This window comes from Mauremys mutica, unplaced genomic scaffold (assembly GCF_020497125.1).
Source record: "Mauremys mutica isolate MM-2020 ecotype Southern unplaced genomic scaffold, ASM2049712v1 Super-Scaffold_100201, whole genome shotgun sequence".
Taxonomy (NCBI): domain Eukaryota; kingdom Metazoa; phylum Chordata; order Testudines; family Geoemydidae; genus Mauremys; species Mauremys mutica.
Genome location: NW_025423287.1, coordinates 146,122 through 157,719, shown reverse-complemented (window position 1 = coordinate 157,719; position 11,598 = coordinate 146,122). Strand labels below are relative to the sequence as shown.

General features: G+C 50.5%; 4 non-coding genes across 4 annotated transcripts; 3 read left to right on the top strand and 1 right to left on the bottom strand.

The window, feature by feature from the left end:
* The first annotated feature begins 1,470 nt into the window (after window positions 1-1,470).
* TRNAS-GCU lies at window positions 1,471-1,552 on the top strand. The gene has a single exon. It is a non-coding gene; the product is annotated as a tRNA-Ser (tRNA).
* A 1,227-nt stretch (window positions 1,553-2,779) lies between these two features.
* TRNAT-UGU lies at window positions 2,780-2,853 on the top strand. Its single transcript has one exon. It is a non-coding gene; the product is annotated as a tRNA-Thr (tRNA).
* Window positions 2,854-4,935: 2,082 nt separating this feature from the next.
* On the bottom strand, window positions 4,936-5,008 carry TRNAK-UUU. Its single transcript has one exon. It is a non-coding gene; the product is annotated as a tRNA-Lys (tRNA).
* A 2,290-nt stretch (window positions 5,009-7,298) lies between these two features.
* On the top strand, window positions 7,299-7,370 carry TRNAG-UCC. The gene has a single exon. It is a non-coding gene; the product is annotated as a tRNA-Gly (tRNA).
* The last annotated feature ends 4,228 nt before the right edge of the window (window positions 7,371-11,598 follow it).

Sequence of the window (11,598 nt, the reverse complement as noted above, 5' to 3'; positions counted from 1 at the left end):
GTCACCAGGGCTGGCATTAGACTTGTTGGTCCCTGGGGCTGAAGCCAAAAGTCTGAGCCCCACCACCCAGGGCTGAATCCCTCAAGCTCTGGTTTTGCCCTCCCCCAACTGGGGCAGGGCTCAGGCTTTGTCTCCCCTGCCTCTGCTCAGTGTGGAGGGGCTTGGTCCTTCTTTCCAGGGCCATGTAGTAAGGTTTTTTTTGGCAGAAGGGGGTTGCAGTGAAAGGAAGTTTGAGAAACTCTGGCATAGAGCCTCTGAGTATGTCTAGACTTGGCTCCCTGTGGGTGATCAGAGACGTAAAGTACAGCCATGGAGACACCACACACCAGCCTAGCCTAGCAGGCAAGAATCAAACCTCCACAAAAAGACACCTATTGCTGTTGCTTTCTAACCCATCTCCCTAAGCCCTCAGCCTCCACCACTTAACAAAGGGGCTTTTCTACACGATGGTTCTGGTCTCACTGAAGGGTCATTTCCAGTTGTTTGCTCAGACCAGCATTAGGGAAAATGGAGCCCTGGGCAAAGCTTGTACTTTGGCACTTCCCCGTTGCCCCTGGATGATCCCCACTCCCCCTTTACTGCTAGCTCCTGCACTCCCAACCCTTGCGCCTCCTTCACCCCTAACTCCTGCCCCCTCCTGTGCCACCAGCCATTGCCCCTCTCCTGCAGCCCCTTCACATGGCTCCAGTGCTGGGGGCCCCGCACTTGTTCTCCCTTTCCCTGGGCTTTGGCATCACTAGCCACTGATTAGTGAGTAGGGTTCAGTGGTCCCCAAAATGTGGGGCATGACTCCTAGGGGGACACAGAGGAACATTCATGGGGGCACCTTAGGGCCTCAGCCAGCCCCCATGGAGGGAGCAGCACTCAGCCCCACTCTGCCCCAGCTCTTCCCCAACCCCACCCTCAGCCTGGGGCTCTGACTCCCTGCTCGGCCTCGACCCCCTTACCCCTGTCTGCACCCCTCTTCCCAGCAAGCAACAGCCCCACTCCCAGCCTCGGTTCTTGACTGCAGCTTCCGAGGGGCCACAGCCATGGCTAAGAGGGCACAGAGTGAAATGTTTGGGGACCACTGGTTTAGGGTGATGTTCTCAATCACTTCTACGAAGTCCAATAAAAGCTATTCCTCACCCACCCACCCCTCCATCAGGACGGACTAGGTATGTTTTGCTGCCCTTCACTCATGCAGGAAGGATAATAACATTTCATTCCACTCAATCCTAAAGTGATTTGTAACCCGCCACCAGCCAAAACTGGTCATTTTGGGAAAGCGGCCCCATCATGCTGCATAGCTAGGCAGAGTAGGTGTCTATGGAAAAACGGTCTGTTCCTGAAGTCTTTCCCCCAGTTCCTCACTAGATGTGAGGGGGGAGCTCATTCAGCCCCTGCTTCCACTTTGTATTTAAAAACTCCTTATTGTCCCTAGCTCTGCTGGCCTTAGATTTCTCCTCCTGTCCTTTTTCTAACAGCTCAGATGAGGTGGCCGAGTGGTTAAGGTGATGGACTGCTAATCCATTGTGCTCTGCATGCATGGGTTTGAATCCCATCCTTATCGGATGCATTTAGTTTTCACCCCTCCTTTGTAGACAACCATCTCTCCCTTTGGTACAATGACAGATCAAACAATGTTGCTTCTTGCAAAAAAAACCTTCTCAGAAACTCAGAACTCCCTTGCTTTAAATAAAATGTCTAAATCCCAGTTTTCTTAAAAAAAGAAATTCTCTAGTGCTGTATTTCTTAGTTTTTATCTCAAAAGGGAACATCCTCATCATCTCCCCCAAACACCCTGGGACCTGCCCAAATTATTAAAATACTCCCATCCTTATATGAGAGTGGTGAATATGGGGCTTCCAGGTGCTGCTCTGAGCACAGCGTGCCACACCTGGGCTTACATTGCAATGGAGACGTACCCTTAGAGTCCATCTCTCCTGGGATAAAGATGGCCCACACCTGACTCTCTGCCAATCCCCACTGGGCCCTGACAAGTGTTGTTCGTGTTTGTATTCTATAAAGCAGAGGAGCAGATGAAGTTTTGCTCCCAAGGTGTGTGTGTGATTCTTTGGACAGGTCTACACTACAAAATTAGGTTGGTGTAATTACATTACTTAGGCTGGCAATGCAGTTCTATCAAGCTAATCCCGGTATAGATAGTGGCTCAGCTGTCAGAACTTTCTGGAGCTATGAAAGGGGAGGGGCCTAGCCTCTGTAGCAGGAATGCAGGGCAGGCGAGTTCACGACAGGCATGGTGGGATACTGGTGGAGGCCAGTTATGGTGATATAATGACCAGCAGCATTTACACTGACATTTGTCACTTTAAGTTTGCTGCAAAAAGCTCTAGGCCTCTCGTCGAGGTGGTTTTATTTTGTCACCAAAACAGGGCAATTTTGTCGCCAGATGTGGTATTGCAGTGTGTGCACCAGCCAAAAACTGCTGACCGAGGGAGCGTTGTGTGTTTTTCACACATCTGAGCAATATAATGATGCTGAAGTAACCTTGTAGTGCAGACCTGGCCAAAGATTCTCTCTCTCTCTCTCTCTCCCTCTCTCTCTCACACACACACACACACACACACACACACACACACACACACACACACACACACACACACACACACACACACACACACACACACACACACACACACACCCACACACCCCTTGCAAGGAAAACCTCACCTGCTCTTCTGCTTTGCAGAATCCAAACACAAGCAAAGCTTTTCAGGCCCCAGTGGGGATGGCAGGGAGTCAGGTGTGGGCAGACACAGTGTTGTTGCCAGAGGCAGGCACCATGGCTTAGCTGGCTAAAGCACCTGTCTTGTAAATAGGAGATCTTGGGTTCAATTCCCAGTGGTGCCTTATTGACTAACTCTTGGACAACCTGGTATTGGCTACTGTGGGAGGACAAAACACAGAGCTCTTTGGTCCAGCCCAGTATAGTTGTTTAAATTATACTCACAGGCACTGATAACAGACTTACTGAAAGTTTGGGAGTTAAGAGCTGATAGGTCAGTGGTCCAGCCTGTCACAGATGATCCTGCTTCCTCTGGGACAGGGGCAGATCTGGGCTCTCACACTGAATGGCTCATTGTGGCTGCCAGAACCTGTGGGCAGCTCATTTAGTTTACATGGACGGTTGAGTCCTGCTTTGTGCACCGTGTGTGAGAATGAAAATCCTAAACCGCCCTTTGAAATAACGAATGCAGCAGGACGTGTTATTGTCCCTGCCCCAGAGCAGACAGACCAATGGAGAAATGCCGTTGAGTCCAGGGTAATACTCCACTGCCAATTTACCTTGTTTGCTTGCTAAACTCCCTCCCAACCTTGAGGGCTCCCAGAGCCCGGTATTGAGCCTGAGCCGAGATGTCTACGCTGCAAATTTACCACCCCATGGCCCCAGCCTGGGAGCCTGCACTGGCACGGGACAGCGCTGGGTGTTTCATTGCAGTGTGGACATAGCCTAGCATTATGTCTACACTGCCATTAACACACCCAAGTCACTATTCTCAAACCCTGGGTCAGTTGATTCAGGCTTGTGAGGCTTGTGCTGCAGGGTTATAAAATAACAGCGTAGACACTTGGGCTTGAGCCCAGCCTCCGAGACCCCACGAGGGGTGAGGGTCTCTGAGCCTGGGCTCCAGTCTGAGCCCAGATGTCTACGCTGTAGTTTTTAGCTCCACAACCTGAACCCCAGGAGCCCAAATCAGACCATCCAGGCCAGCGGGATTTTGTCACAGTATAGATGCCCTCTCAGGATATGTCTACACTGCAATGTAAGCCTAGGGTTAGTAGAAGTCAGGTCAGCAGACCCAACACATAAACATAAACCATGAGGGAAAGACCCACCCCCAGATAAGCTGGACAGTGTCCTTCTCCCTACGGTTCATAAGTCCAGCAACCAAAAGTCCTTTAACATGAGCCATCCCCTCTCTGCACCCCACTCACAGCTGTTGTCCTTAGTCAGTGCAAGCCCAGAGGTGCCTCTGTAGAGTTCACCTGCCATCCTGGGTGGAAAAGGGGGGAAAATAAGAAGGCCCCGTACTCACTATGGTGTTTAGGGACTCACTCATCCCTCCACAGCCACCCTGTCCTAACGTTGGTCTAACACCTAAATTTTAGCATTGGGACCCAGACCCCAGCCCCCTTGGCTTTGGAACCCCTGTCCCCTGCCTAGCAAGTGCTATTGAATTGAGGGTGAGTCCCTCAATCGGGGTCTGCCAAGCACAGTTGTGCTGCCCTCGATTCACACAAGAAGGATAACAACCCTTTATTTCTTCTGCCCCAATAACATGGAGACTGGGAATCCAACACCAGCCCCAAGTGATCATTTCGGCCAGCAACCCAACCTATTTCCAACACACTGTAAAATCCACATGCAGACTCCTACACGAAACCTTGCAAGAAAATCTTCCTGAGGGGGTCTGAAGCACCTGCTGCTGGAGGGAAGGAGGGAGCCGTGGATTGGGATTGAGGAGCAGCGTGAGGAGGAGGGGCCTGTGGGTTGGGACAGAGGAGAAGGGTGAAGAGGAGCAGGCTCTGGTTGGGAGTGGGGAGCAGTGAGCACAGGAGGGACTGAGGGTTGGGTCTGACGGGCACTGGGAACAGAGGGGACATGGGTTTAGGCTGAAGAGCATCTTCATTTGGGGATCCAGCAGGACTGGGGAAGGCAGCAGGTGATTCTAATTCCTTAGGGATATTCTGTGTGTGTGTGTGTGTGTGTGTGTGTGTGTGTGTGCGTGCGCGTGTGCAGGGGAGGAACATGCTCTATGCCCAGAGGCCTTTATTCCTCCAGGCTGCAAGGACAGAGGGGCTGTCAGGAAGTTGCCCCTTCAAACCCACACACAAAAAGGCCCTTCTGAGGAAAGGGAAAATCCTGAAGAGAAAAAGTAACATCAAAGAGGACATGGGAAAGACAGTGTAAGATCTTGGGGAGTAGTTTATCACCTGACCAGGGACTTGAACCCTGGACCCTCAGATTAAAAGTCTGATGCTCTGCCCACTGAGCTAGCCAGGCTCGCAAAGGAAAACAACAAGATGGTGCAGAGGAGAAACTAGTCAAGAAAACAAGAGCGGGAAACAATATGGGAAACCTGCTGCTCTCTCTGGCCTGGTAAACTCTACGGGTTTATATCAAATTTAGCAGCGTTAAATCGCATTAACCCTGCACCCATCCACACAACGAAGCCCTTTATATCGATATAAAGGGCTCTTAATACCGGTATCTGTACTCCTCCTCGACGAGGGGAGTAGCGCTGAAATCGGCATTGCCATGTCGGATTAGGGTTAATGTGGCCACAATTCGACGGTATTGGCCTCCGGGTGCTATCCCACAGTGCACCATTGTGACCGCTCTGGACAGCAATCTGAACTCGGATGCACTGGCCAGGTAAACAGAAAAAGCCCCATGAACTTTTGAATTTCATTTCCTGTTTGCCCAGCGTGGAGCGCCGATCAACACAGGTGACCATGCAGTCCCAGAATCAAAAAAGAGCTCCAGCACTGACTGTAGGGGAGATACTGAAGCTGATCTCTGTATGGGGAGATGAATCTGTTCTATCAGAACTCCGTTCCAAAAGACGAAATGCCAAAACATTTGAAAAAAATCTCCCAGGCTATGATGGACAGAGGCCACAACAGGGACTCAACACAGTGCTGAAACTTAAGGAGCTGAGACAAGCGTACCAGAAAGCCAAAGAACGAAATGGACACTCACGGAGGGAGGGGCGGCTGATGACTGTAGCTATCCCACAGTTCCCGCACTCTCCGAAAACCTTTTGAATTCTTGGCTGAGTTCCCAAAGCCTGAAGGGTCAAAAACATTGTCACGGGTGGTTCAGGGTATATGTCATTGCCCCCCCTCCCCCGTGAAAGCAAAGGGAAAAAAATCATTTCTCGCCTTTTTTCAATGTCACCGTATGTCTACTGGATGCTGCTGGCACATGTTGTGCTGCAGCGCTACACAGCAGCATCCCCTTCCCTTCCAGACGGCAGACGGTACAGTAGGACTGGTATGCGTCATCGTCGTCCCGTGAGTGCTCCTGGCTGGCCTTGGTGAGGTCGCCCAGGGGCGCCTCGGCAAAAATGTGAATGACTCCCAGGTCATTCTCTTCTTTAAGCTTTGTCTAATGGAGATTCAGTCCTGCCTGGAATATCATACAAGCTGGAGGCTGCCCTCCCCTCCTGCCTTTGAGCTCTACTTGCAGAGGCAATAAAGTCAGTGTTGTTTCAAATTCCTGCATTCCTTATTACTTCATCACACAAATGGGGGGATAACTGCCACGGTAGCCCAGGAGGAGTGGGGGAGGAGGGAAGCAATGGGTGTGGTTGTTGCAGGGGCACCCCCTAGAATGGCATACAGCCCATCATTTCTGCGGGATGTCTGGGGCTCTGACCTGGAACGACTGTTTGTCTCTCTGGTTCTTTACTAGGCTTGCCTGATAGTCTAGACAGGACTGACTCTCCCTTTAGACAAAACGTAAAGAAGGGAATGACCGGGGAAGTCATTCCCATTTTTGTCCATGCGTCCCTGGCCGACCTCACCGAGGCCGGCCAGGAGCACCCATGACAGCAGCAGACAGTACATTATGACTGGTCACTGTCATTGTCAACTTGCAAAGCAGCAGACAGGATGGTATGGCTAGTAACTATTTTGCTAACTTGCAAAAGGCAAGGGGATGCTGCTGTGTAGCGCTGCAGTACCGCGTCTGTCAGCACCATCCAGTAGACATACGGTGACAGTGAAAAAAGGCTGAACGGGCTCCATGGTTGCCGTGCTATGGCGTCTGCCCGGTCAATCCAGGGAAAAGGGCGCGAAATGATTGTCTGCCGTTTCTTTCACGGAGGGAGGATTGAGTGACGACATTTACCCAGAATCACCCATGACACTGTTTTTGCCCCATCAGGCATTGGGATCTCAACCCGGAATTCCAATGGGCGGGGGAGACTGCGGAAACTATGGGATAGCTATGGGATAGCTACCCACAATGCAACGCTCTGGAAATCGACGCTAGCCTCGTACATGGACGCACACCACTTTATTAATGTGCTTAGTGTGGCCGTGTGCACTTGACTTTATACAATCTGTTTCCAAAAAACAGTTTCAGTAAAATCGGAATAATCCCGTAGTGTAGACATACCCTGTGATTAACAACTTTGGTGGCTAATTGAAAGGCTGATGTTTCAAACCCAAGTAAAGATGGAGGTGTTTTTTTAGTGATGAGAATCCAGTACATTTTAACAGGCAGGAAAGTGCCTCAATGCTGCTCTAGCCTCATTGGGCAAGCATAAGTAGCACTTTTGCCAGACGCATTGGTGGTATAGTGGTGAGCATAGCTGCCTTCCAAGCAGTTGACCTGGGTTCGATTCCCAGCCAATGCAGGGATGTGACATTTTCTCTACTGGGAATTGGTTTTATTTCAGTCACGTTGTATCAGTTTATCAATGAAATGAGAGAATCGATGTCCTGCAGGTCATTCAACACACAATGGAGGAAGAAAGGGGTGGGACTGTACAATGAGCTGTTGGAGTTATCTGGTATTACAATGTTTGGTTTATTTAAAAAAAAAAATCTTTACTTCCCTCTCCCTTTTAGACTCAGAGCCCTTACGGTCAGAAGGGACCAATGTGATCATCTAGTCCGACCTGCTGCACCTTGCAGGCCAAAAGACCCCACCCACCCACTCCTGTAATAGACCCGGGAGGGGAGGCAGCTCTGTGCTCTGCCCCTACCCCAGGCAGCACATGGAGGCCCTCTGCTCCCCTCCCCCCATGGGTGTGCAGAGATGTGCCAGCAGCACTAAGGTGGCTCCCTGCCCACTCTGCCTCCGTCCCTCCGTGCCGCTCCCAGAAGTGGTTGGCACGTCCCAGCATCCCCTGGGGAAGGGGGACTGTCTCCATTCACTGCCTCTGCCCCGAGTACCAACTCCGCAGTGCCCATTGGCCAGGAACTGCAGCCAATGGGAGCTCTGGGGGCGGCGCCTGCAGGCAGCGGCACACGGAGACCCCCTGGCCCCGCCCACCTAGGACCTGCTGCCGGAGGGTTGTGTGTACCAGTCACTTTGGGAGCTGCAGTGCCCAGGGTAAGCGCCACCCCGCCTGTACCCCAACCCCCTCCCCCAGCACAGAGCCTGCACCCCGCACCCAAATTTCCTCCCAGAGCTTTGCTTGTCTTCCTTTCACCCAGAACTGTCCTTCTTCTCCTGGGCTGCAAGTAGCCATCCCTGGGAAGCCAAGAGGCAGGCACAGGATTCTACCTCCCAGCAGCCAACCGCACCTCCCCAGGCTTTGCAGAACGACTGGTGGTGCTCTACTAACCCCACTTAGCCGCATTGAGGCGCTTAGCTTCTGCCCTGCCTTCCTCAGCTCGACTTTCCTCTTTTGCCCCATTGCTGCCTCACTTCCTCCTTTGGCAAGTCACACAGAGGAGGCCAGCAGGAAGAGCCGGCCACCATAGGCCAACCTCCCAGGGCAGAGGAGACCAAGCCACAAGGCTTCAAAAGGTGACTGGCCAAGGTCCTCTAGCTTTCCCCTGCTGATGCCAAGGCTTTTTCCCAGCTCATTTCACCACCCGTTATCTTGCAGGGGTTGAGTTTATCGCAGGTGTTACCCAAAATTGGGCCAGCTAATAAGCTAATGACCCACCAGAGTTTGGCAGAAAGCAGCACGTTTATTATACTGACAGCTAAGCTCAAAAGAAGAAGCGGGGGGCGGCGCGGGTGTCACACTCACACTTGCATACTCACGCTCCCAGGACAGGCACAGCACTGGAGATGTCAGGATTCTCCAAGGTAAGTGTCCCACAGCGCAGCTATGGACAGTGTGATGAAGGTAAGTCTTCCTGAGGCACAATGAAATACAATGCAGAGAACCACTGGCCAGGCAGTCCGGGCAAAGGGCATTCACTGGAGGTACAAGCTTGTGAGTGCTCTCCTGAGCACAGGGCCCCTTCCCTTTTTAAGGACCTGCTCCTCATGGCCTGCGACTAGAGATGACTTGGCTGCATCTGGTTGGTCACACTCCACCTTGGGCAGTGTCCATGCTCTGGGTGTGTGAGAGCTGCCTAATTAGCGTCCCAGACACCTTGTCTACCTGGGAGCTCTTCTGCTCTTCAACCAGCCCCTTCACCCCACGAGCATTCCAGGGGGGAGCGGGAGGGGAAAAGCCACTTCACAGGCATTCAGAGAGGGAGAGGAGACAAAAGTGGGAGCAGGGGAAGTATAACAGACCTTCTGAGCATAGAAATCACTGCTGCTCCTACAACAGCAGGGACAGGCCAGTAGCAGCTCGGAAAATGAAGCCATTGTGTTTCTGCCTGGTTTCGAACCAGGGACCTTTTGTGCGTTAGTCAAACGTGATAACCACTATGCTACAGAAACTCTGTCAGAAGCCTTTGCCCCTCCCTTCATAAGACCATAAGAACGGCCATACTGGGTCAGACCAAAGGTCCATCCAACCCCGCATCCTATCTGCCAACAGTGGCCAATGCCAGGTGCCCCAGAGGGACTGAACAGGTAATGATCAAATGATTTCTCTCCTACCATCCATCTCCACCCTCTAACAAACAGAGGCTAGGGACACCATTCCTTACCCATCCTGGCTAATAGCCATTCATGGACTTAACCTCCATTCATTTATCTGCAAAAAGAAAGAGGAGTACTTGTGGCACCTTAGAGACTAACAAATTTATTTGAGCATAAGCTTTGCTGGGCTAAAACCCACTTCATCGGATGCATGCAGTGGAAATACAGCAGGAAGATATATATATATATATATATATACAGAGAACATGAAAAAAAATGGGTGTTGCCATACAAACTATAACGAGAGTGAGCAGTTAAGGTGAGCTATTATCAGCAGGAGAAAAAAACCTTTTGTAGTGATAATCAGGACGGCACATTTCCAACAGTTGACAAGAAGGTGTGAGTAACAGTAGGGGGACAAATAAACATGAGGAAATAGTTTGACTTTGTGTAATGACCCATCCACTCCCAGTCTTTATTCAAGCCTAATTTAATGGTGTCCACTTTGCAAATTAATTCCACTTCAGCAGTCTCTCATGAGAGTCTGTTTTTGAAGGTTATTTGTTGTAATATTGCGACTTTTAGGTCTGTAAATGCGTGACCAGGAGATTGAAGTGTTCTCCGACTGGTTTTTGAATGTTATAATTCTTGACATGTGATTTGTGTCCATTTATTGTTTTACATAGAGACTGTCTGGTTTGGCCAATATACATGGTGGAGGGGCATTGCTGGCACATAATAACATATATCACATTGGTAGATGTGCAGGTGAATGAGCCTCTGATAGTGTGGCTGATGTGATTAGGTCCTATGATGGTGTCCCCTGAATAGATATGTGGACAGAGTTGGCAATGGGCTTTGTTGCAAGGATAGGTTCCTGGGTTAGTGTTTCTGTTGTTTGGTTGCTGGTAAGTATTTGCTTCAGGTTGGGGGGCTGTCTGTAAGCAAGGACAGGCCTGTGTCCCAAGATCTGTGAGAGTGAGGCATTGTCCTTCAGGATAGGTTGTAGATGCGCTGGAGAGGTTTTTGTTGGGGGGCTGAAGGTGACGGCTAGTGGGGTTCTGTTACTTTCTTTGTTGGGCCTGTCCTGTAGTAGGTGACTTCTGGGTACTCTTCTGGCTCTGTCAATCTGTTTCTTCACTTCAGCAGGTGGGTAGTGTACTTGTAAGAATGCTCGATAGAGATCTTGTAGGTGTTTGTCTCTTTCTGAGGGGTTGGAGCATATGTAGTTGTATTTTAGAGCTTGACTGTAGACAATGGATTGTGTGATGTGGTCTGGATGAAAGCTGGAGGCATGTAGGTAAGCATAGCAGTCAATATGTTTCTGGTATAGGGTGGTGTTTATGTGACCATCGCTTATTAGCACAGTAGTGTCCAGGAAGTGGATCTCTTGTGTGGAGTGGTCCAGGTTTATGTTGATGGTGGGATGGAAATTGTTGAAATCATGGTGGAATTCCTCAAGGGTTTTCTTTTCCATGGGTCCAGATGATGAAGATGTCATCAGTGTAGCGCAAGTAGAGTAGGGGCATTAGAGGATGAAAGCTGAGGAAGCATTGTTCTAAGTCAGCCATAAAAATGTGGGCATACTGTGGGGCCATGCGGGTACCCATAGCAGTGCCGCTGACATGAAGGTATACATTGTCCCCAAATGTGAAATAGTTGTGGGTGAGGACAAAGTCACAAAGTTCAGCCACCAAGTTTGCCGTGACATTATTGGGGATACTGTTCCTGACGGCTTGTAGTCCATCTTTGTGTGGAACATTGGTGTAGAGGCCTTCCACATCCATAGTGGCCAGGATGGTGTTTTCTGGAAGATCACCAATGGATTGTAGTTTCCTCAGGAAGTCAGTGGTGTCTCGAAGATAGCTGGGAGTGCTGGTAGTGTAGGGCCTGAGGAGGGAGTCTACACAGCCAGACAATCCTGCTGTCAGTGTGCCATTGCCTGAAATGATGGGACATCCAGGATTTCTACGTTTATGGATCTTGGATAGCAGATAGAATACCCCTGCTGCTTTTTTGGCCTGCTGCTTCTCTGTCTGGGAGGTTTTTGTCAGCCCTGGCACACAAAAAGGGCATCATTGCGAGCG